A 24,458-nucleotide genomic window follows, 5' to 3' on the forward strand; every position below is an offset into this window, starting at 1 on the left:
CCGAATGGCCGGTTTCTGAAAGGATCATCCGGGCCGGTACCACAGAACCAGCTGGATGATTGTTGCAGCCGCAGAGTTCTGATGCGGGCGCCTCCGTGCGCGCTTGCATCAGAACTTCCCACAGCCGGAGCTGCTCGATCCATAGTGTGCACTGACATGTTAGTTTTCGACAGCGATGCGAGAGATCCCGGCCTGAGCGCATACTATATGTATACGCTTCGGCGGGGATTCCATAGAAGACAAGGCAACGTATATTTTCGTAAAAAGTACGGCCGTTGCCGATTGCAACAACAGCCGTACATTTACAAAAATATATGTTGTGTGAACATAGCCTAAACCACTATGTGGTGCACGGTTATAAAAGAACTCTATGGAACTTCTGGTGATTCTGTATACAGAGTCCCACAGACTTCCATTTTAACAGTATACAGTACCCTATAGCTATCTCTTTAAAGTTCAAAACAGAAGTTTTCCTTTGTTCAAAGAGATTTCTTGCCAATTCTGTGAGTGGCACAACATTTCCCAGTGTGAATCCCACCCAAAAGTGAACTTGCTTACTTTGCAAATCTGTAAAGTTGATTTATACCAGTTGGCAGATCTTCAGTATGTGTCATGGACTTACAATGTAGCAAATGTTTGGCCCTGACGAGAGAATGAACTTTGTGTAAATATATTCATTTTCCTTCCATCAATATTTTTCCTTACATTGCAAACTATCTGGGGACTGCGCGTGCACCCCCTTTTTTCTTTCCCAAACAGCCATATGGGAAATAAATGATCGCACTACAATCTGCTTCTGTGTTTCACAGCTTGCGTCCCAATGGGAAGAGGAGCTTTCAGGAAACACTTTGTTAGCCTTAAAGAGAAAGGGATAAAAAAAAAATTCTGTGTATTGTACACTCATGGAAAAAAAAAAAAACGTGCATAATTTTTCTATAAATCAGCATTTACTCAAAATGAGATGAATGCAAACAAGATTGGCTTGGTTTAATAATTTAGAATATGCAGATCTAGCATTATTTGTAGTTACGACCCATCTTTTTTATATAGTGTATAAAGTTTATTTTCGTTTGTTACAAGATTTATAGACCATGAAAGGAACCAAAAAGTTCACAAACCAGCACTCTAAAATAAAGATTTCATTATATCTATCTACAACATGAGAAGATCTCCCCATTTAAAGTGCTATACAAAGCTATTGAAGACAACAGGTGTAAGTTTCTATAACTGTATCAAAAGTATTCGAGAATTGCATATAATATTATTTTTCCCATGTTACTTAAAGGGGTTGGCCACTTTATAGTAAAATTGCTCAGTGTATAGTATTAGTAAATGTACTCACTGTTTAATACTGACAGCAGCTTCCTGTGTACCTCATAGAGATCAAATCAGACTCCCCTCCTCCAGGCTGTGCTGTCCTGCTCTTTGGTGAGTCTGTCCATAAGATGGCCGACATGGAGGGCCATGTGACCATGCCCTGCCCCCGAGTGTCCATCACTGAGCCTGTATATGCTTCTCCATGTCCGCCGCAACTGCAGAGATCTGGGCCAAGCCCCGATCTTGCAAATTAGGCCCATAGGTGCTGCAATCATTGCAATTGCAGCCCCTATAGTGCTAAAAGAAAGGAGAATTCTCCCTTCATTCCCCATCGGGGCTGTGCGGTGCTATCGCGCAGCCTCGATGGTTGTTGTGGTGTCAGGCGGCTTCGACAAAGCCTCCTGGTGTCTCAGCTCTGGTGGCTGATCAGGGTCAGCCTAAGGGTCCTATTACACAGACAGATTATATGACAGATTTTTTTGAGCAAAAGCCAAGAATGGACTATACACAGAAAACAGGTAATAAAGGAAAGACTGAGATTCCTCCTCCTTTCAAATCCATTCCTGGCTTTGGCTTAAAAAAATCTGTTGGTGTAGGTTAAAGGGGTTATCCAGCGCTACAAAAACATGGCCACTTTCCCCCTACTGTTGTCTCCAGCTTGGGTGGGGTTTTGAAACTCAGTTCCATTGAAGTAAATGGAGCTTAATTGCATACCGCACCTGAACTGGAGACAACAGTAGGGGGGAAAGTGGCCATGTTTTTGTAGCGCTGGATAACCCCTTTAAGGCTGATCAGCTTTGCCTATTACAGGCACATTGCATTGCAGTGCTGATCAGCACTGCAATGTGATACAGTATGTCTGTAATCAGGGAATTGCACAGTGAGGTCCCCATGATGGGACAATAAAATAAAGTGTAAAACACACACACACACACACACAAAAAAAATATTAACAATAAACTAAAATTCACATATAATCCCCATAGCTCCCAATACAATAATAAATGTTGGAAAAAAATAAATATAAAAAGCACACATATTTAGTATTGCCGCTTGCCTAATGACACTGGCAATAAAATTATTACCTGCGCGGTGACCGCAGAAAATTTTAAATGAGAAAAATGCTAATTTTGTCATTTTTTCATAAAAAAAAAAAAAAAGATCAGAATCAAAAAGAAAAGTTATAGCATCACGTAGCTGCAGCCACATAAAGTGAGACAAGTTTGATTTAAAAAATTGGCTCTGGTCCTGAAAGCCATAATCAGTATGGTCCTGAAGGGGTTAAGGTACTTGCAAAGTTAGCACTGGGAGCCTAAACACTGGGATCTTCTGCTCCATTCTAATGGGAGACTCTTGAATCTGGGCATATAGGGTCCTATTAGACGGGCTGTTAATAATATATAAAAGTGTGGATCTGCTACATCAGCGCTTGTTTATTAAGCTTATTACATGGCTCATTGCCCTTGCCCTTGCCCTTGCCCTAAACTGTTATACATCACCTCTCCATGCTCCTGGTGTTCTCCTGTTCTCTGCTTCCTCCCAGCTGTAATACACTTGAAAAGACTATCTTGGGGGCCCGATAATAACTGTAAACTTTACTGTGCCTATTACACGGCCCGATTATCGTTTAACAAGGGCTGCATGGACATTTTTACCAATGTCCTTGCAGCCCTTGCTTTTACTTCATACATTACCTGTCCAGGCTGCAGAGCTCCTCTTGCGGTCTTCTCCCCGGGTCCCGCGTGCTCCAACTTCAGAGCGGCCTGTCTCAGCAGACAGGCCGCTCAGCCAATCACTGGCCGCGGCGGACCCTGCCTGTGATTGGCTGAGCGGCCTGTCAGCTCAGACAGGCCACTCTGAAGCTGGAGTGCGCGAGACCCGGGGAGAAGACCGCAAGAGGAGCCCTGCAGCCTGGACAGGTAATGTAAATCGTCAGTCGTTGTCCCTGACATACTGTAGAAAACCTCTCCTGCTCTCCAGACTGGAAAGGTTTTATGCTTCAGACTGCCCACCATTTTTGTAGCCCATCTATGGACCTATTCTATTTTATCAGTCTAAGTATAGACACAGTATTTCGGATGTGGTATCACTAGAGCTCTATAAAGCGGGATCACAATCTCCCTTGTCCTACTGGATACACCTCTAACCTGAACTAGCATAATTTTAAAGCTGACAGAAATTAATACCCCTAAATCCTTCTCTTCTGAAGTCTTTACCAACACAGAACTGCTGATATCATAGTCGGATAGAGGATTACGTCTCCCCAAGTGCATTAGTTTACATCTGATAAAGTTGAACTGCAGTTTCTCTTATTTTGACCACTTATCTAGTAAAACTTAATGCTTTTCCACATTAAGGGGCATTCAAACATTCCATAAGTATGGATGATGTGCTATGAAACACAGTTCGGAGTTCTTGAGATCATGATTCATGATGATGCTGGGAGCTCTGAAACACTTCTGATCAACTCAGTAGCGTGAACATTTAAACTGTTTCGAAGCTCCCGGCATCATCATAAATCGCGATGCCAGGAGTTTTATAATTCTGGTCCACAGCACATCTTCTGTACACAGATCGTAATCACGGAACATTTGAATGCCCTCTTACTGACACCACCAAGATTATCAACCCTCTTGTGTCATCAGCAAATAGACAAACCTTACCTACCAAACCTTCTCCTCTGTCACTTACTAACATAATAAAAAGAATAGGACCCAGAACAGACCCTTGTGGCCACTGTGGTAACCAGTCTCTGCTCAGAAATATACACCATAAACCACAACCCTCTGATATCTATCCTTCAGGCAACCATATATCTACTGACCTATACAGGGGTTTAAGGAGGGGCGGGGTCTATGGCGCCGATGTGGACGGGGCTAAGTGGTGTTGCAGGTGTGAAGCCCCGCCCAGGTGGCACAAACCACCAGTGATAAAAAGCATTTTTCACTAGACCAAGCACCAATAAATCTATAATAAAGTAGGGTATGAAAAATGCAGAATTTAGGCTTTACAGCTGTGTAGAGAAGTCCTCATACAGAAAGGGGGGGACAGTATCACTTGAAGTCCAATTTTCTCTAACTTCTCTATCAGCTCTTTATGGGGAACTGTATCAAAGGTTTTGTTGAGGTCCAGATAGGCGATATCCACAGCACCACCTTCATTCAGCACTGGTGACATAGTCAAAGAAATCAATGAGATAAGTCTGACATGATCTGTCAGCTGTAAAGCCATGCTGCAGCACGCAAAGCCTCCCACATGAAGGTCTAAACACCCAGACCTAATAACATGGCATAAATTAAGCTTGTGGTGAGTCTTATAAACCTATACAGTTGTACCTTGGTTTAGGAGTAACTTGGATTGAGAGCTCACAGTTTTTAAAAATTTTGACTTGGTTTAAGAGCATTGCTTTGGTTTAAGAGCTCCCTGCACTGGGTGGGAGGGGGAGTGAGGGATGGCATGGTCTGCATATCGGGGTCTACAGCCCTGTACTCTGACCTAGGAAGTCTCCCTCACCTTCCAAATCATAGCAGATCCACTTCAGGCTGGGGTTGCATCAGGAGACAGGACTGTGGAGGTAATCTCTTCATAGCTGTAACCCCTTTCTCCCCGGACAGAGAGTACTGCATTTATGTGCCCACATCTGCCCTGATCATTCCTTCATGCTCCCTGCAGTCTCTCTCAGCCCTTGTGTTTCCCATCTTCTCCATTCCTGCTATAATGTGCCTGCACTTACACTCAGCTACACACACTGCTGCTATAATTTACCTGCACTTACACTGCTGTATAGATAAGTTTCTATCACTGTCCTTCTGCACAGCTCTGTGATTCTCACTTTCTGATTGGCCCATGCCGAACACACATCCCTCTCCCATTGTGGTCATGTGACCACACAGACCTCTGACAGCAGCCCTGCTTCTCTATTCTAGCCTCTTGTACTACACTACTGCATTATGGGGATCTGCAGTTCCATCCTGTATCTACAAACTGCTGCTGCTTTTTCATTTGTATGCACATACTATACATTATACACCCCATGCTGCTTGGCTATACTGTACAGTAACTTATAATATGACATATCCAGCTCTCTAAATGTTTGTTTTACTTGTTATTCAGAATTAAAAAAAAATCAATATTTTTGGGGTGTGGAACCATTTGTCTGCATTTCAATGATTCCTTATGGGAAAATTTGCTTTGGTTCAAAAGTGGATTTGGATTACGTAATCCAAGGCACCACTTTACCTGTATGCTAGTTCACTGTGCTACATCTAGGCTTTACAGAAAATTTTCAACAACTTTATGTTACTGTATACTATTTCCATGAAAGTAGTTTGCATTTGTTTGCATATTCCCCTCTAGCGATGGTGGAGTAAACAGTCACGCCATATATTAGGAACGTCAGACAGCTATTTACTTGTCATTCATTGTTGGGTCTGTGTAAGATGTCATCTTGGACAACATTGTCCAAGTTAAATTTATAACATTGGCATCCAACAACAATCAAAAAATGTAAACTGACAGAACAACTTTTTTGACAGATATAAGGGTCCATTTACACAGAAAGATTATCTGACAGATTATTTGCCAAAGATTTGAAGCCAAAGCCAGGAACAGACTATAAACAGCGATCAGGTCATAAAGGAAAGACAGATTTCTCCTCTTTTCAAATCCATTCCTGGCTTTGGCTTCAAATCTTTGTCAGATAATCTTTCTGTGTATATAGACCCTGCTTTAATTCCACATTCGTTAGCTGTGATTCCACATTGTTCCTTCATTTGCTGGGATCAGATGAAGTAAACGATCGCTGTAACGATCACAACTAATAACTATTGTTCTGTGTACTGTGGTGAACGATTTTAGGTCATGCTGCGTTTACACGAAGCGATCCTTCGCCCAATCGATCGTTTAACGATTTTGAAGCAACAATTCGGTTTTTATTACGATCAGCGTTTAGACGAATAAATCGTTAGAAAAATCGTTAGAAAATTCTTACGAAAAATCGTTATTGCAATCGTTTTTAAAATCGCTTAAGCCCATGTTTCAGATTTGAAAGACTGTTTACACGAAGCGATCTGCGAATTTTTAGTGAACGAACGATTTCTCGCTCATGGCTGGATTGTTTGCTGTGTTTACACAGAACGATTATTGCTCAAATACGATTGTTGCGAAAATTCGAACGATAATCGTTTCGTGTAAACGCAGCATTAAGGATAAACGATCATTTATCATTAAAAATGGCTTTGTTTAATAGGACCCTAAAGCCCCTATTACACCAAGCGATTGTCATTTACAGTTTCGCTGTAAGGATCATTCGCGAGCGAAATCTTGTGATTTTATAGTAAATGATTTACACCTTATTATACGGAATGATCATTTTGCAAGAGAAAAATGGTTGATTAGAAAGATTTCTTATTACACAAACAAATTAGCGAATTATTATTGAAAGAACAACAATTTTTTTTCGACATGCTGAAAGATCATGATGAACGAGAATATAACCATTTTGTGTTCATTGTTTACTTATATACACCTATTCCACCTAACAGTGATCACTAACTATTGATCATTTTAGCGGGTTTTTGAACGATAATGTCATGCATGTGATGAAATGCATCACAGTTGGCAAACTGTGGTGCAGTTTACTGATGAAGACGCTACTCATAGTTAGGGAGCACCAAGAGGGTCATATGCAGGGGAGAACTTTTCTTGTTGTAAAAGACACATCACACTTAGGGCCCTTTTACACGGAAAGATTATCTGACAGATAATCTGCCAAAGATTTGAAGCCAAAGCCAGGAATGGACTATAAACAGAGATCAGGTAATAAAGGAAAGCCTGAGATTTCGCCTCTTTTCAGATCCATTCCTGGTTTTGGCTTCTAAACTTTGGCAGATAATCTGTCAGATAATCTTTCCGTGTAAAAGGGCCCTTACTCTGAATGGAAGCCCACAAAGAGTTAAAGGAGAAGTCCAACCAAGCATTACAAAAAGAGGGTACCTGGGCCAACTACAGAGGGGGAGGGAGGTATAAAGCATGGGGACTACCTGCAGGGGGGACTTACAGAGTATGGGGGAACAACTACAGAGAGGGGAGGGAGGTATACAATATAAGGGGCCTTACTAAAGAGGGGTGATGTATACAGTGTAAGGGTCCTTACTGCAGAGGGGGGAGGGAGGTATACAGTATGGGGGAGGAACTACAGAGGAAGGGGGATGTATACAGTATGGAGGCCTAACTACAGGGGAACTTACAGTATAGGAGCCTAACAACAATGGGACATACCATACGGCTGCTAACTACTGTACAGAGTGGGGCTACAGGGTAAGAGCATATTGTGCTTCTCTGAAAATAAGACCTACACTGAAAGTAAAGCCATTGCTCTTTTTTTTTTCTTTCAGAAAAAAATAGTAATATAAGACCCTATTTTTGGAGAGACATGGCAGTAACAAGTTCATGGCTGTCCGAAGCTTATTGAATCTTCCTGCAGACAACTACCACTCCCTGCAGGACTTCTGCTCCTATCAGCCACTGACATTTATAATGAGTCCCCTTTGTTTTTAAAATCTGACAACAGCTTTGATTTAATTGCACGACTGCTGGTGGGTCTAACTATTCTGTTCTACCACAATTCTTGGGGGTATCTGAGTACCAGGAGAAAAGGTGACTGCCTGGTTTTTAATGTCTAGAGATCTGTTATTGTCATTACAATCACAAAGGGCTGCAAAAGCTATTACTGGCTATGATTGAAACATTTAAAGGGGTTGGCCACTTTATAGTAAAAAAATTCAGTGTACGGTTTTAGTAAGTGTACTCACAGTACTTACTGACAGCAGCTCCCTATGTACCTCATAGAGCTAAAATCACACTCCCCTCCTCCAGGCTGTGCTGTCCTGCTCTGTGGTGAGGCTGTCCATAAGATGGCCGACATGAAGGAGCATGTGACCATGCCTCGCCCCCAGTGTCCACCATAGGCATACACAGTCTTAGTGTTGGACACTGGGGGATGGGGCATGGTCAAATGGGCTATTTTATGGACAGACTTAACACAGAACAGGACAGCAGAGCCTGGAGGAGGGGAGTCTGATTTTAGCTCTATGAGGTACACAGGGAGCTGCTGTCAGTATACACAGTGAGTACACTTACTAAGACAGTGATGCCTTAGATTACGAGCATAATTTGTTCCAGGACCGTGCTTGTAATCCAAATCACTCTTAAACCGAAGCAAATTTTCCCTTAAGAAATCATTGAAATGCAGACAATTGGTTCCACGCCCCAAAAATAAAGATTTTTTTAAATTCTGAATACCAGGTAAAACAAATTAAACAAACATTTAGAAAGCTGGATGTATCATATTACAATTTACTGTACAATATAGCAATCAGAACGTGGAGTACATTGTACAGAGGTCTGTGTGGTCACATGACAGCAATGGGGAAGAGTGTGTGTTCAGCATGGACCAATCAGGAAGTCAGAATCAGTGAGCTGTGCAGAAGGACAGTGACAGAAACTTTACAGCAGTGTGAATGGCTGAGTGTGAGTGCAGACACATTATAGCAGCAGTGTGTATAGCTGAGTGTGAGTGCAGGCACATTATAGCAGCATGTATAGCTGAGTGTGAGTGTAGGCACATCATAGCAGGAATGGAGAGGATAGGAAACACAAGGGCTGATAGAGACTGCAGGGAGGAATGAGCAGGGCATGTGTGGGCACAGTATAGCAGTACTCTCTGTCCGGGGAGAGAGGGGTTACAGCTATGGAGAGATTACCTCTACAGTCCTGTCCCCTGATACAAGCCCCAGCCTGAAGCTGATCTGCCATGATTTGGAAGGTGAGGAAGACTCCCTGGATAAGAGTACAGGGCTGTACACCCTGCTAAGCAGACCATGCCCTTCCCCCACTCCCCTCCCACCCAGTACAGGGAGCTCTTAAACCAAAGCAATGCTCTTAAACCAAGTGACAATTTTGATAAACTGTGAGCTCTTCTTGCAAAACGCTCTCAATCCAAGTTATTCTTAAACCAAGGTACCACTGTACTGTACACTGAGCTATTTTACTATAAAGTGGCCGACCCCTTTAACATTTGCATTTTTATTTCTCACCTTCTTAATTCTGAATGATATAATAGCCCCATCTAATGCTATATTTTTTCGTTTGAGCTTTGGATTGTGCATTAGACCATACTAACAAACCTGTCTTTCATGCACAGTCAGTTCTTCTATCTCTTATACTCTTCTATCTCTAACCTCCACCGACCGCTGTCAATCATACAAAAAGAAATCTATAGTGAACTTTAGGCATAACGTATGTTTCAGTTATGAAGCGAAGCAGATAAGCAATGCAAACACGCGACCAGAACTCCAGATAACAGTATCCGGCTATTGAGATCTTCCACTTTCAGGAAACAGTCAGCAAGTCTTAAAAAGATTATTTGAGTCCATATGATCTAATTATTTTTGCGTCCTGATGCAAGTTTGTGTTTGTCATATTCCACCCCCAGCTGCAGTTTGCATGGCAGACTGCATCCTCACTCCAAAGCCTTTCTGTGTTATGTTGGGATCCTGTTTTATTTATCGCAGGCAGATAACACGATTTCATTTGAAACCAGGTGGCCCTCTAATTTCCATCTGTTATTCCTGCGTCTGTGCCGGTAGCAGACCTTAGAAGTGAGCAGTAGCGAGCAGCATGTGTGATGCTGAGTAACATCTGTTCCTATCAGCATGTTACACTAACTTTTAGGTTTTTTTTTCCCCTCCTTTTTCAGTTTATTTTGTAAAGCTTGTGTGTGTGTTTTTTTTTTTACATTTCTAAGAACTTATGTGTCCAACACCATTTACTAAACTGTTCTTAGAGACTCTGGACCATGTTGCCTATGGCTTATTCCCCCCACCTCCCAAATATCTATGTCCGCAGCAATTACTCAGTCGACTTAACTTTACATAGTTTTTGGCTGGCGCCGTCAGGAGCATTTTGTTCCACAGAAGGTGGTCCGGCCAACATAATCCATTTCTGGCAGAGTCTATTACGGCATCTTATTTGGAATGTGCAGAATAAATACTATCCCAGTATTCAATGGCACAAAATCTTGTTTGGTTGGGTCTACTAGTGCCCGTTGGGATAAATTAGAGGGCTATTTCAGGGGTCTACCATAGACTGGTGCATCAGTTATGGTGCGTCTATATGTGGCAGGTTTGCTGCAGATGCCCCAGTGCAATCTATAAATTACGTTATAAATAGAGATGAGCGAACCGTGTTCGGGTTCGAGTCCATCCGAACCCGAACGTTCGGTATTTGATTAGCTGGGGCTGCTGAACTTGGATAAAGCTCTAAGATTGTCTGGAAAACATGGATACAGCCAATGACTGTATCCATGTTTTCCACATAGCCTTAGGGCTTTATCCAACTTCAGCAGCCACCGCTAATCAAATGCTGAAAGTTCGGGTTCGGATGGACGAGGTTCGCTCATCTCTAGTTATAAACCATAAGGATAGGATTATGAAAACTCTCTCGAAATGTAGTGAAAATTTTTTGCATGGTTCATTATGATCTGTAACATTAAATTTATATGTCACTCACCTGGCCACAGTCCCCCCCTGCTCTTTAGATGGGACAACACAGTAGATAGGCTCCATAGACCTTCTATATAATCCATTTCCTATAACAAAGAGAGAAACAGGGAAATAGCTGAGCACTTCTAGAGAACAGTAGGGGGCTCTTGATAGTGATAGTAGGGTAGTGAATTGCATGATACTGTTGGAGAATAATGTAGAGGGTCTTGTATGTGTCTCGTGCTTTTCTGTTTTAACTTGTATGGCAGGTGTGAGTTTTCAGCCATACTGGTTTGTATTTGCCTACTGAAATGACCTTTTTTTTTTAGGAAAATCAGAGCAAAAACACAGAAAAAAGGGCAAAAATGCAATGAGTTAACATAGCAGCAAGACCATATACATAGGGGGAGATTTATCAAAGGGTGTAACATTTAGACTGGTGCAAACTGCCCACAGCAACCAATCACAGCTCAGCTTTCCTTTCAGCACTGCCTAAAGCTGAGCTGTGATTGGTTGCTGTGGGTAGTTGGCACCAGTCTAAATTTTACACCCTTTGTAAAATCTCCCCCATAGAGTTGGGTGAGGAGGGGGTCTGTGAGCTGTCAGGAGCGATTTGGTAGGGGATGATGTCATATTGCAGTTCACAGAAGGTTATCTGAATGAGGATAGAACACTTCCTCTGACACTTTAAACACAGAGATTTTCTATGGGTCAGGCTGGTGATCACATGTCCTAGTTACAGTAATGAACCTGTACTGGAATAAAACTAATGGTACTGTAAGACTAATGATGGTGAGTACACACTATTCTAGAGAATGTGGGAAGGGATAAGCACCAAGACCAGTGATCGCGTCTTTGTAAATGATGGTAACACTTTAACTATTAAAACTCTGTCTGTGACCTTCTCTAGGGTTGGATCTGCAGGGTCAGATTTTATTTTGTATTAATTTGACTCAATAGTTAGTAGATTATTGTCCTGAATATGGGACATCCCCTTTATAAACCTGACATTTTATACCAAGTCATCAGACAAACCTTTTTTTCTCCCTTATTTTAGTGATCTGCCCACGGATCCTAAAGTAATTCATAAACCACTTCTATATTTTCCAAGGTGTTACGGCAAAAACCACTGGGGATTGTTATGACAAGTCATGAAAACCCCATTGTCCCAGACGTACTATCTGGATTTCACCCAATAAATTATTTTTAGTAACATTGTCTCATCATTCTAGAATTGTTGCAGACTTTGAAGTTTTACTTAAATCTCCAAAGGATGATCTGCTTCCTTTACATCTACACAACCACTTTACAGTATACAAAGAATGGAGGTTGTTATGTATAAGTTACTATAGACAAAGTTTTGGTTTAGGGACAAGTAGCACCCACAAACCAGAGTGGAAAGAAAATAAATGTATTTTTATAGATTGATGACAATTAGGGATGGTCCAAAACTGCCGAGGCTCGGGTTCGTATGAACCCGAGCGCTCGGCATCAGATTCCCGCTGTCTGCCCGCTCCGTGCAGCGGGTGGATACAGCGGGAGGACCGCCTGGAAAACTAGGATACAGCCTATGGCTATGGCTGTATCCCAGTTTTCCAGGCGGTCCTCCCGCTGTATCCACCCTCTCCACGTAGCGGGCAGACAGCGGGAATCGTACAAACCTGAACCGAACTCGGTTCGGACCATCCCTAATGACAATGTCTGACACAGTGCTCTCTGCTGACATCTCTGTCCAAGACAGGAACTGTCCAGAGCAGTAGCAAATCCTCATAGAAAAAATCTCCTGCTCTGGACAGTTCCTAAAATGGACAGAGGTGGCAGCAGGGAGCACTGTGTCAGATTGAAAAGAAAACGACATTTCCTGCAGGACATGCAGCAGCTGATAAGTATGGGAAAACTTGAGATTTTTAAATACAAGTAAATTACAAATCTATATAACTTCCTGAAACCAGTTGATTTGAAAGAAAAAGATTTTCGCTTCTTCTGCTCTATAACAACAGTAATGTTTTTGTTGAGTCCATTCCTTTAATGAATGCATTAGCTGTGGTGGTAATATAGATAAAATAGGATTATTCTAGGAAATGCTGCTGTTAGCAGTGGAATATTATTAAGATAAAGCAGCTATTCATAAACTAGTTTACAGCAATCTTCTGGCTACGTTATGACCTTCTGCATTGATAAATTATTCCTGTTCCCAATGAGAACATTTAGTGATAACAATATATTTGGGATTATTTATAGAATATTCGAATATTCTTATGTAAAAAAAAATCTAAACTTTAGGGTTTGCGGTAAACACGAAAGCCACAATAACCAGCCAATGATATTGGGTATTCTCCCCTCCCACAATTCTTGGTAACATCAGCGTCTAATATAAATGTTATATCCGCCACTACCCACATCATGTTCACGAGCTGGTCTGACATGATGAGTACTTTCCTTCTGATGTGAAACCACACAGGATGTGCTGTAGATATGTACAAAGTGCAAAGATATTATCTGTATAAAAAGTGCAAACTAAAATACTAAAAAGCGGAAATCGGAAGTGCACTACTTACCAGTAATGTGGCTTTTAGAGAGTCCCTGTCACTTAAAAAAAAAACTTTTGACATGTCAAAGAGACATATCAAAATTTTTGATCGGTGGGGTTTAGACTGCTAGAACAAAGGGGGAGTAGTGCAAGGTCCCTAGGACGCGTTAAAAGTTTTTTTTTACGTGAGTATTTCGGTTTGTGTCACCTCTCCATCATATACAAGTACTGAAATCATATATTGCCTTGATGTTACTGCCATTAAATTACTGTACGGAGCAGAAATAGTGAGTGTCAAACATGGACATTTCTTCTTTCTAACCCAACTTGGTCACAACACATTATTCACACTGTCATTGAACAATGGAATTGGAAACAATGGAAAAGTCATTATTACATCTTCAACGGACAATAGCTGGTCATGCACCTTGTTTGGCTGACGGCAATGTCCCCACCCATATACATTCATGGCCAGGTCGGGAAGCATGTGTTTTTAATGGGGACGTAAGATTCTGCTAGGTACCTCTGGTGGTGACTTAGGAATGGATTGGCCCAACCCCTTCATTACCTGTCATGGGGGATATACACATTTGATGGTTGTCCAGTTCTGCCAATATCGATAGGGTTATCTTACATATTTATACCTAGGATTATTTCTTGCAATTGATTGTACATATATCCCAGGTTAGTTTGCTTGAAAGAAGACACATGTCCACCAAGGAAGAGGAGGGCTATGGGTAACTTTTGGACAAGAATTCTATGTTACTAGATATGAATTATTTTAATTTTGGTCATTGAATTTTCAAATTCAAATTCTTGAATGAGATAATAGAATCAGAGGCTTTTTGGCAGAACACTATTTAGAGAATGTTCCCACCTTGAAGATGGTTGCAGAATATTCGGTGATGTGAATGTGAATTGCAGAAACCCAGGCAGATGCTCCAAAAAAAACAAACCCCATTCAGATTCAGGTAATGGATTTATTCACAGACATATCTGTGAAGAATCTGCTATGTGTGAATTATCGCTTATACTATTGTAGTCTCTGATTGGGCAGATTCTCGATCTCCTCTTGTAGCCTGAGTGAATGGAGTGGAAGCACACATTCTCTATGGGTATTCTTGGTTATGGCTATAAATTGGAAGCCACAAGGAGAGTAAATGGAGCGGTGGTGGAGTGGTGCTGTTACGCCCTTTACTCAGAGAAGAGGGGGGTACTCGCAATTACACGGGCTGACTATCGGGCAGCAAGAGCTGTGTGGACATCATTAGTGATGTCTGTGCAGCCCTTGCATTTAGTGTAAAACAAAGTCTTACCTTACCATGTTCCCTGGTGTCCCTGGAGGCATTCCCCGGTGTCTGCAGCTGCACCTCTGCCTTTGGTTCCCATCTCTACACTGACAGGCCGCTCAGCCAATCACTGTCGGTGGTCCTGTCTTGGCCAGTGATTGGCTGAGCGGCCTGTCAGTGCAGAGACGGGAACTGAAGGCATAGCTGCATACTCCGGGGAACCTGATAAGGTAAGAAAATACTTTATTATTTTATACTACAATCATCAGCCGTCGGCCGTACAACACTATTACACGTAGTGATGCACACCTGATAATTTTCAGTCTGGACCTAAAGAAACAATCAGCCGATGATCATTTAACCAGCTGATCGTTGTTTTTATTACGCGCAGCGATAGTAGCTGATTATTGCTCCATGTAATCAGTAGCGGTCTTTGGCACCAAGCACACCAAGCGATCGCTTGGGGCCCCCAACATCCAGGGGGGCCCCCACGCCCCGCTCTTATGCTCAAGACCGCTGGACAGGGTCGCTGCCCCGCTCGCTGCTGCCATCTGAACTGTAACTATAAGCACTCGTAATGAGCGCACAGGGGGAGCACACAGGGGTCTGTTTAACTGGGGGAGCGCACAGCGAAGGTCTATATAAATGGGGGAGCACACAGGGGGGCTATATCACAGGGGGGCTATAGACTACTGGGGCTTCACAGAGGGGTCTATATACTACTGGGGGCAGCACACAGGGGGTCTATATACTACTTGGGGCAGCAGAATGGGGTCTATATACAACTTGGAGAGCACACAGGAGGTCTATATCCAAGTGGGAGAGCACACAAGGGGGCTATATACTACTGGGGGAGCACACAGGGGGTCTATATACTACTGGGGGAACATACAGGGGGTCATATACTACTTGTGAGGCACACGGGAGGTCTATATACTTCTGGGGGAGCACAAAGGGGGCTATATATAACTGGGGAACACACAGGGGTCTATATACTACTGGGGGAGGCAAACAAGGGGTATATACTACTGGGGGCAGGACACAAGGGGTATATACTATTGAGGGCAGCATACAAGGAGTATATATTACTGGCGGTAGCGCACAAGGGGTATATACTACTGGGGGCAACACACAGCGGTCTATTGTTTTGGAACGCATGTCGAGGGGGGGGGGGGCCCAGACATAACTTTGCTTGGGGCCCCAGAAATGCCAAGACCGCCCCTGCATGTAATAGAGCCCTTAGACCCCCACTGACCAGTCAATAAATCCACACACTGTGGATAGGGTATAACCTTTAATCTTGGGACAACCTCTTTAAGATGCTGTGAATGAGCTCAGAGTCTCCCCCCTCCTCCAGGTTTCCCCTTTACAACATTATGATTTACAACTGGGAAGAAATCTAATGACTGACTTGTTGCTATGATCTCCAGTATGACCAATTCTACTGTACGTCTTCATGAAACGGAAAAAAATATCTTGGCTTATGTTTTTGTGATTCAGATGTTCTCACATTATGTTTTCCCCGTATGCTAAATGCTGGGAAAGCTTCTGTTGTCTATGCTAAATGTGTACCTAGGGGTCCATTGTCCACACTCTTTTGGCCTTCATCTTTGTACATCAGTGTAATGTTAATACAATTCAGTATGAAGGGACACCATCTTAGCCAATGGGTGAGGAATGCTACTGTATGGCCTGGTGAAAGTACAATGTAAAGTCAGTGTACTTTACATTCTAGGTCAGCTTAATGCCCCCAGGGCAACTGCCCCCTTGACCCTTTCTCACTGCTCTACACAGATAATACCTAAATGGCACTGTTACAGAAACAAACTTTTAATGTCATAGAGACATATCAAACTTTTTTTGTGGTCGGGGTCAGAGAAGGTACATGGCAGATCGTGTCTATCCTCATTCGTTCTACTAATTGGTCGCAGTCTGACTCTTGACGTGTCTCTGTGACGTGTGAAAGGTTCTTGTTGGTAACAGGTAGGCCTGATAGATGAGTGTCCCAATTCAAGATCAATTTCCCCAAATGTATCTGAATGGGCTGTTTTATGCAGTTGGTGCACCTCTCATCGAGATTCACAGGAGTTGTATAAAAGGCATGGAGCTAAACAGTTGGTTAGGGGATAACAAGGAGATCGCTGGGGGTCCGACTACCCGGCCCTACATTGACCCGGAGAACAGGGATGCAATTGCCGCTTCTCTATTTATTCTCTATGGGGCCAATGAACACTCTATAGAGCTGCCGAACACTGAGTGTTCCATTCATTCTCTATTGGGGCCGATGAACACTCTATAGAGCTGCCGAATACTGAGCGCTCCATTCATTCTCTATGGGGCCAATGAACACTCTATAGAGCTGCTGAACACTGAGCGCTAAATTCATTCTCTATGGGGCCGATGAACACTCTATAGAGGTGCCGAACACTGAGTGCTACATTCATTCTCTATGGGGCCAATGAACACTCTATAGAGCTGCTGAACACTGAGAGCTAAATTAATTCTCTATGGGGCCGATGAACACTCTATAGAGGTGCCGAACACTGAGCGCTAAATTTATTCTCTATGGGGCCGATGAACACTCTATAGAGGTGCCGAACACTGAGCGCTAAATTCATTCTCTATGGGGCCGATGAACACTCTATAGAGGTGCCGAACACTGAGTGCTACATTCATTCTCTATGGGGCCGATAAACACTCTATAGAGCTGCCGAACACTAAGCGCTCCATTCATTCTCTATGGGGCCGATAAACACTCTATAGAGCTGCTGAACACTAAGCGCTACATTCATTCTCTATGGGGCCTATAAACACTCTATAGAGCTGCCGAATACTGAGCGCTCCATTTATTCTCTATGGGGCCGATGAACACTCTATAGAGCTGCCGAATACTGAGCGCTCCATTTATTCTCTATGGGGGTGACGAACACTCTATAGAGCTGCCGAACACTGAGAGCTTCATTCATTGCAGGGCAAATGTATCCCACTTCTCGGGATTGTGAGGGTCCTGACAGATATAGATATGGAAATGAGAATACCCCTTTAAATGTTGATTGTCAGGAGGAGGGGGCTTCAGTCTCAAGCTAGGTTCAGGTCCCAGAGGTTGGAACAGAAAAGCCACCAACATGGGTCAAGTGATACAAGCGCACAACAGAATACAACTCAACAAATCCCTTTTCGCAGACGTAATGCTGGCACAGAAATGCACTCGTATTACTAGCCTTAAAGGCAGATAACATTATATTCTGATAAACTTTTTGTCCAAGCGAATACTCAGTGAGTGATTTGCAGATATTTCACATGACTCAGCTGCCGTTTCCGGTGGTTCATTAACCATTTCCTAACCAGAGCTTACATTGTCACTTTGTGACCAGTGCAATGAATGGTGGGCTCATATGAACAACTGCCCATCGATTATGTTCTATAGGGGAAACTAGCGACAGTGCAGGTCTGTGGTACCGGCTAAGGTCATCACTGTGGCCAGTGACTAGGAGCGGCAGAGGAGTCAGCGACTAGATGCAGAAATAAGTAGCGTAGTGAAGATTACACCCTCTACACAATTACCTATTGAATTCAATCTGAGATGTGGGGGCTACCCTTATGGGCATCTGCTGCCCAGAACGCTGTCAACTGATCTGTGGCTGACACACTGGTATGCGGGCATCTATGGCTGGCATGCTATTTTGAGTGTATCAACAACACGCTGCTACAAAGTGTAAATGTTACACACTGTTATGGGGGTATAGGTAGCTGGCACACTGTCATGTCATGGGGGTACAGTATGTGTAGCTGGCGCACTGTAATGGGGGTATATGTACCTGGCACACTGTTATGGGGGTATATGTAGCTGGCACACTGTCATGGGGGTATGTGTAGCTGGCACAATGTAATGGGAGTATATGTAGCTTGTACATAGTCATGGGGTATGTGTAACAGGTACACTGTCATGGGGGTATATGTAGCTGGCACACTGTTATGGGGGTATATGAAGCTGGCGCACTGTCATGGGGGTATGTGTAGCTGGCACACTGTCATGGGGTATATGTAGCTGGCACACTGTCATGGGGGTATATATAGCTGGCACACTGTCATGAGGGTATATGTAGCTGGCACACTGTCATGGGGAGTATATGTAGCTGGCACACTGTCATGGGTGTATGGGTATAGGTAGCTGGCACACTGTCATGGGGGTATATGTAGCTGGCACACTGTCATGGGGGTATGTTTGCTGGCACACTGTCATGGGGGTATGTGTAGCTGGCACACTGTCATGGGGTATATGTAGCTGGCACACTGTCATGGGGGTATATGTAGCTGGCATACTGTCATGGGGGGTATGTGTAGCTGGTACCTTGTAATAGGGGAATGTGAGGCTGGCACACTGTCATGAGGGTATATGTAGCTGGCACACTGTCATGGTGGAATGTGTAGCTGGCACACTGTCATGGGGGTATGTTGGCTGGCACACTCTTATGGGAGTATGTTGGCTGGCACACTGTTATGGGGGTATGTGTAGCTAGTACACTGTCATGGGGGAATATATAGCTGGCATACTGTAATGGGGGTATGTGTGGCCGGCACACTGTCATGGGGGTATGTATAGCTGGCACAGTGTCATGAGGGCATATGTAGCTGGCACACTGTCATGGGGGTATGTGTGGCTGGCACACTGTCATGGGGGTATGTTGGCTGGCACACTGTCATGGGGGTATGTATAGCTGGCACACTGTCAAGGGGGTATGTTTGCTAGGACACACTGTCATGGGGGCATGTGTAGCTGGCACACTGTCATGGGGTATATGTAGCTGGCACACTGTCATGGGGGTATATATAGCTGGCACACTGTCATGGGGGTATATGTAGCTGGCACACTGTCATGGGGAGTATATGTAGCTGGCACACTGTCATGGGGGTATGTGTAGCTGGCACACTGTCATGGGGGTATGTGTAGCTGGCACACTGTCATGGGGGTATGTGTAGCTGGCACACTGTCATGGGGGTATGTATAGCTTGCACACTGTCATGGGGGTATATATAGCTGGAACACTGTCATGGGGGTATATGTAGCTGGAACACTGTCATGGGGGTATATGTAGCTGGCACACTGTCATGGGGTATATGTAGCTGGCACACTGTCATGGGGGTATATGTAACAGGCACACTGTCATGGGGGTATATGTAGCTGGCACACTGTCATGGGGTATATGTAGCTGGAACACTGTCATGGGGGTATATGTAGCTGGCACACTGTCATGGGGGTATATATGGCTGTCACACTGTCATGGGGGTATATGTAGCTGGCACACTGTCATGGGGGTATATGTAGCTGGCACACTGTCATGGGGGTATGTGTAGCTCATACTGTTTATAAAACGTCTTGAACACCCCTCCAGAAGGCTTTGCGCCTATTAAAGTGCTGAAGATTTTAACAGTGTATATGCCAAGCAGAAAGACAAAGCGTACACATCCATAGTCGTCCATACATATTAGAAAAAAAGTCTTACTATCATTAAAAAAAATAAATATATATATTATCTGTTACACAAAAGTTTGATCCATTGGGATCCAGGTGGCATAAACTTTCTATAGAATCCATCTCCAACATTTAGAAGAGATATAGGGAATGAAGTGCTTAGCTTAGCGCTTCTCCTAGCAGTCACTGAAGGAGTCAGCACCCAGAACAAGATGTCACTAATAAGACCTGCTGCCATTATGACATATAACATTATAACGCGTAGTGTGTTCTGTGTTCCATAGGCGATAATGAAACAAATCAGTCATATCTGATTGATAGCCAGGGAGAGAAGCCTGCTGCCAGTGTGCTTCTCCCAACAATATCTCATGATTGCATGGGGCCTCAACATGTATGGGGGCTTTCAGACTCTCCCCCAGCAGCAGATAGTATAGGAGAGAACAGCTGGGCACCTTGGATTTCATCATTATTGATCCTCTTGTTCTCTGGGAGATAAGCTGCTGCCAGAACAGTGGCTTTTATCCCTTCTCTCTGCTTAGCTGAGAGTGCATGTGAATTGGGGGCAATAGCTTAATGAGTTACTGAACTTGAGACATGTGAAAAGTCTCGGTTGGTAACAGTATAGGTGTTTAGAGGCACACTTTAAGCGGGGAGAGGCATGGGGCTGTAACTGAACAGCATAAATATTTCAATCAAAAAGATCTACATGAAAGAGTGAACAGTGTGAGCAGCGTACCTGCCCGTAGAGTGCTATAGAGCGCGCTCACGCGGTTCCTCCCCTGCAGCCGGCGCTCGGGGGCGCGCACAGGAAGTCTGGCGGGAGCGCGCCTCCTGGATGTGTCGATTCGTTGACTGCGGCGGAGAAGGAGCAGCGGGGAGCGGGCAGAGACCCGGGGGACACTCAGGAGCCGAGGCTGCGGGGTGGAAGCTCTGGATAAAGTAGGATATTGTCCACCATGACAGAAAGTCACCGTAAATGTCGCTCTACTAACTTTTCCCTGTGGCCATACTAACTTGGTGTACACAAGTGTGTGAGTGTGAGCGGACTGATAGTGTGAGAGCAGCTGTGAGTGTGGACGTGGTCAGCGAGGTGAGTGCAGGGCGCACAGCTGTATGCAAAGGGCGCAGGGTGGAGAGAAAAGGCGCAGGCTGACACCAGCCAAGTGTCGCAGCTGAGGGCTGTATGTATGTTCCTCCTCACAACTTTTACCTATGAGGCAATTGCTTGTGTAGCAACTCCCTAACATTAGTGCCCTGCAGACAGGGGCAGGTATGAGAGAGAAGAGCAGGCACAGGGGCAGGTATGAGAGAGAAGAGCGGGCACAGGGGCAGGTATGAGAGAGAAGAGCGGGCACAGGGGCAGGTATGAGAGAGAAGAGCGGGCACAGGGGCAGGTATGAGAGAGAAGAGCGGGCACAGGGGCAGGTATGAGAGAGAAGAGCGGGCACAGGGGCAGGTATGAGAGAGAAGAGCGGGCACAGGGGCAGGTATGAGAGAGAAGAGCGGGCACAGGGGCAGGTATGAGAGAAGAGCGGGCACAGGGGCAGGTATGAGAGAGAAGAGCGGGCACAGGGGCAGGTATGAGAGAGAAGAGCGGGCACAGGGGCAGGTATGAGAGAGAAGAGCGGGCACAGGGGCAGGTATGAGAGAGAAGAGCGGGCACAGGGGCAGGTATGAGAGAGAAGAGCGGGCACAGGGGCAGGTATGAGAGAGAAGAGCGGGCACAGGGGCAGGTATGAGAGAGAAGAGCGGGCACAGGGGCAGGTATGAGAGAGAAGAGCGGGCACAGGGGCAGGTATGAGAGAGAAGAGCGGGCACAGGGGCAGGTATGAGAGAGAAGAGCGGGCACAGGGGCAGGTATGAGAGAGAAGAGCGGGCACAGGGGCAGGTATGAGAGAGAAGAGCGGGCACAGGGGCAGGTATGAGAGAGAAGAGCGGGCACAGGGGCAGGTATGAGAGAGAAGAGCGGGCACAGGGGCAGGTATGAGAGAGAAGAGCGGGCACAGGGGCAGGTATGAGAGAAGAGCGGGCACAGGGGCAGGTATGAGAGAGAAGAGCGGGCACAGGGGCAGGTATGAGAGAGAAGAGCGGGCACAGGGGCAGGTATGAGAGAGAAGAGCGGGCACAGGGGCAGGTATGAGAGAGAAGAGCGGGCACAGGGGCAGGTATGAGAGAGAAGAGCGGGCACAGGGGCAGGTATGAGAGAGAAGAGCGGGCACAGGGGCAGGTATGAGAGAGAAGAGCGGGCACAGGGGCAGGTATGAGAGAGAAGAGCGGGCACAGGGGCAGGTATGAGAGAGAAGAGCGGGCACAGGGGCAGGTATGAGAGAGAAGAGCGGGCACAGGGGCAGGTATGAGAGAAGAGCGGGCACAGGGGCAGGTATGAGAGAGAAGAGCGGGCACAGGGGCAGGTATGAGAGAGAAGAGCGGGCACAGGGGCAGGTATGAGAGAGAAGAGCGGGCACAGGGGCAGGTATGAGAGAGAAGAGCGGGCACAGGGGCAGGTATGAGAGAGAAGAGCGGGCACAGGGGCAGGTATGAGAGAGAAGAGCGGGCACAGGGGCAGGTATGAGAGAGAAGAGCGGGCACAGGGGCAGGTATGAGAGAGAAGAGCGGGCACAGGGGCAGGTATGAGAGAGAAGAGCGGGCACAGGGGCAGGTATGAGAGAGAAGAGCGGGCACAGGGGCAGGTATGAGAGAGAAGAGCGGGCACAGGGGCAGGTATGAGAGAAGAGCGGGCACAGGGGCAGGTATGAGAGAGAAGAGCGGGCACAGGGGCAGGTATGAGAGAGAAGAGCGGGCACAGGGGCAGGTATGAGAGAGAAGAGCGGGCACAGGGGCAGGTATGAGAGAGAAGAGCGGGCACAGGGGCAGGTATGAGAGAGAAGAGCGGGCACAGGGGCAGGTATGAGAGAGAAGAGCGGGCACAGGGGCAGGTATGAGAGAGAAGAGCGGGCAGTCCCTGCAATTTCGTTTTTTTGTTGTTGTAAGATTGTAATTTTTTTGAAGCAACAAGTGCAATCTAATAATCTACTAAGGGACTACAAATCCCAGCAGGCTCTGCCCAGTGTTATGTTATCCTAAGACGCTAGTGATGGCATCCTTGTACTTGTATGTGTCGCTAGTTATCATGTCATGTTGTTTACCTGTAGCTTTAGAGCTGTTGGGGGGAACCAAACTACAATTCCCATCATGCCCAGACAGCTTTGTCTAAACTTTGCCTTAAATTTATTTATTTTTATTTTTATTTTGCATCATTGTGTTTTTCTCTTTAGTTTATAAGTAGCAGATTTGTTAACAATCACAGCAAGGAGTGCATAAATAGGTGCAATGAAATGTGCCAGTCTGGGGGACTACAAGTCCCAGCGGGCCCTTTCCAGTGTTTATGGGACCATCCATGTACTTAGTATGTAAATCAGGTGTCTGTTTTTCATCACGTTTAGCTTTTAACGCAGTTTTATCCAACCTGCGGCTCTCAAGCTGTTGAAAAAGTCCAACTTCCATCATACTGAGACAGCCTGTCTGGGCGTTATGGTAATTGTAGTTTTGCAAGAGCTGAGGTACTCCAGTGAGTTTTTTTTTTTCCAGATCAACTGGTGTCAGAAAATGCCAGAGGTTTGTTGTTTATTTCTATAAAAAAAAAAAAAAAAAAAAAAAGTCTTCCAGTACTTATCAGCTGCTGTATGTACTGCAGGAAGTGGTGTATTCTTTCCAGTCTGACACAGTGCTCTCTGTCGCCACCTCTGTCCATGCCCGGAATGTCCAGAGCAGTAGCAAATCCCCGTGGAAAACCTCTCCAGACTGGAAAGAAAACCACTTTCTGCAGGACATACAGCAGCTGATAAGTACTGGAAGAGTTGAGATTTTTAATAGAAGTAAATTACAGATCCCAGTTGATTTGAAAGATTTTTTTTTTTTTTTTTTTTTTTTATGCAGGAGTACCCTGGTTGGAGGGGATCCTCTGTCCATGCATTCTACCAGATAGTAGGAGCCATCGGCCCTTTCATTCCCCTACTTTTTCTTATTAGATGGTAGTGACCCCTCAGCATTACAGACTACGTCCCATCTAATCATTGTTAAAGTGACTGTACCATCAGGCCCAGGCTGAAGCACTGGAGGCGGCTGACCCACCCCCAGTGGAAAGAAACCCCAGCCCCTCCATGATGTGACTCCATTAGAATCAATGGAACCCTATCATAGAGGGGCAGGGGTTTCCTCCCACTAAGGGTGGGTCGGCCGCCTCCAGTGCTTCAGCCTGAGCCTGGGGGAACAGTCACTTTAATGTGGTTGCAACATAACAGCCTTCT

General features: G+C 44.9%; 1 protein-coding gene and 1 long non-coding RNA gene across 2 annotated transcripts in view; one reads left to right on the forward strand and one right to left on the reverse strand.

Annotated features, from left to right (window-relative positions):
• The window catches only part of LOC138766333 (uncharacterized), a 39,128-nt gene extending 18,135 nt beyond the window's left edge, over window positions 1-20,993 (reverse strand). The window contains exons 1-2 of the long non-coding RNA XR_011358719.1: window positions 20,888-20,993; window positions 10,888-10,966 (exon numbers count right to left, since the gene is read on the reverse strand). This is a non-coding gene — a long non-coding RNA (uncharacterized lncRNA). The remainder of the gene's footprint in view (window positions 1-10,887; window positions 10,967-20,887) is intronic.
• NEK6 (NIMA related kinase 6) overlaps window positions 20,956-24,458 on the forward strand; it is a 140,796-nt gene continuing 137,293 nt past the window's right edge. The window contains exon 1 of the mRNA XM_069943870.1: window positions 20,956-21,090. The gene's annotated coding sequence lies outside the window, so the exon portion shown is untranslated. The remainder of the gene's footprint in view (window positions 21,091-24,458) is intronic.

Source organism: Dendropsophus ebraccatus, chromosome 10, assembly GCF_027789765.1.
Source record: "Dendropsophus ebraccatus isolate aDenEbr1 chromosome 10, aDenEbr1.pat, whole genome shotgun sequence".
NCBI classification, from domain to species: Eukaryota; Metazoa; Chordata; class Amphibia; order Anura; family Hylidae; genus Dendropsophus; species Dendropsophus ebraccatus.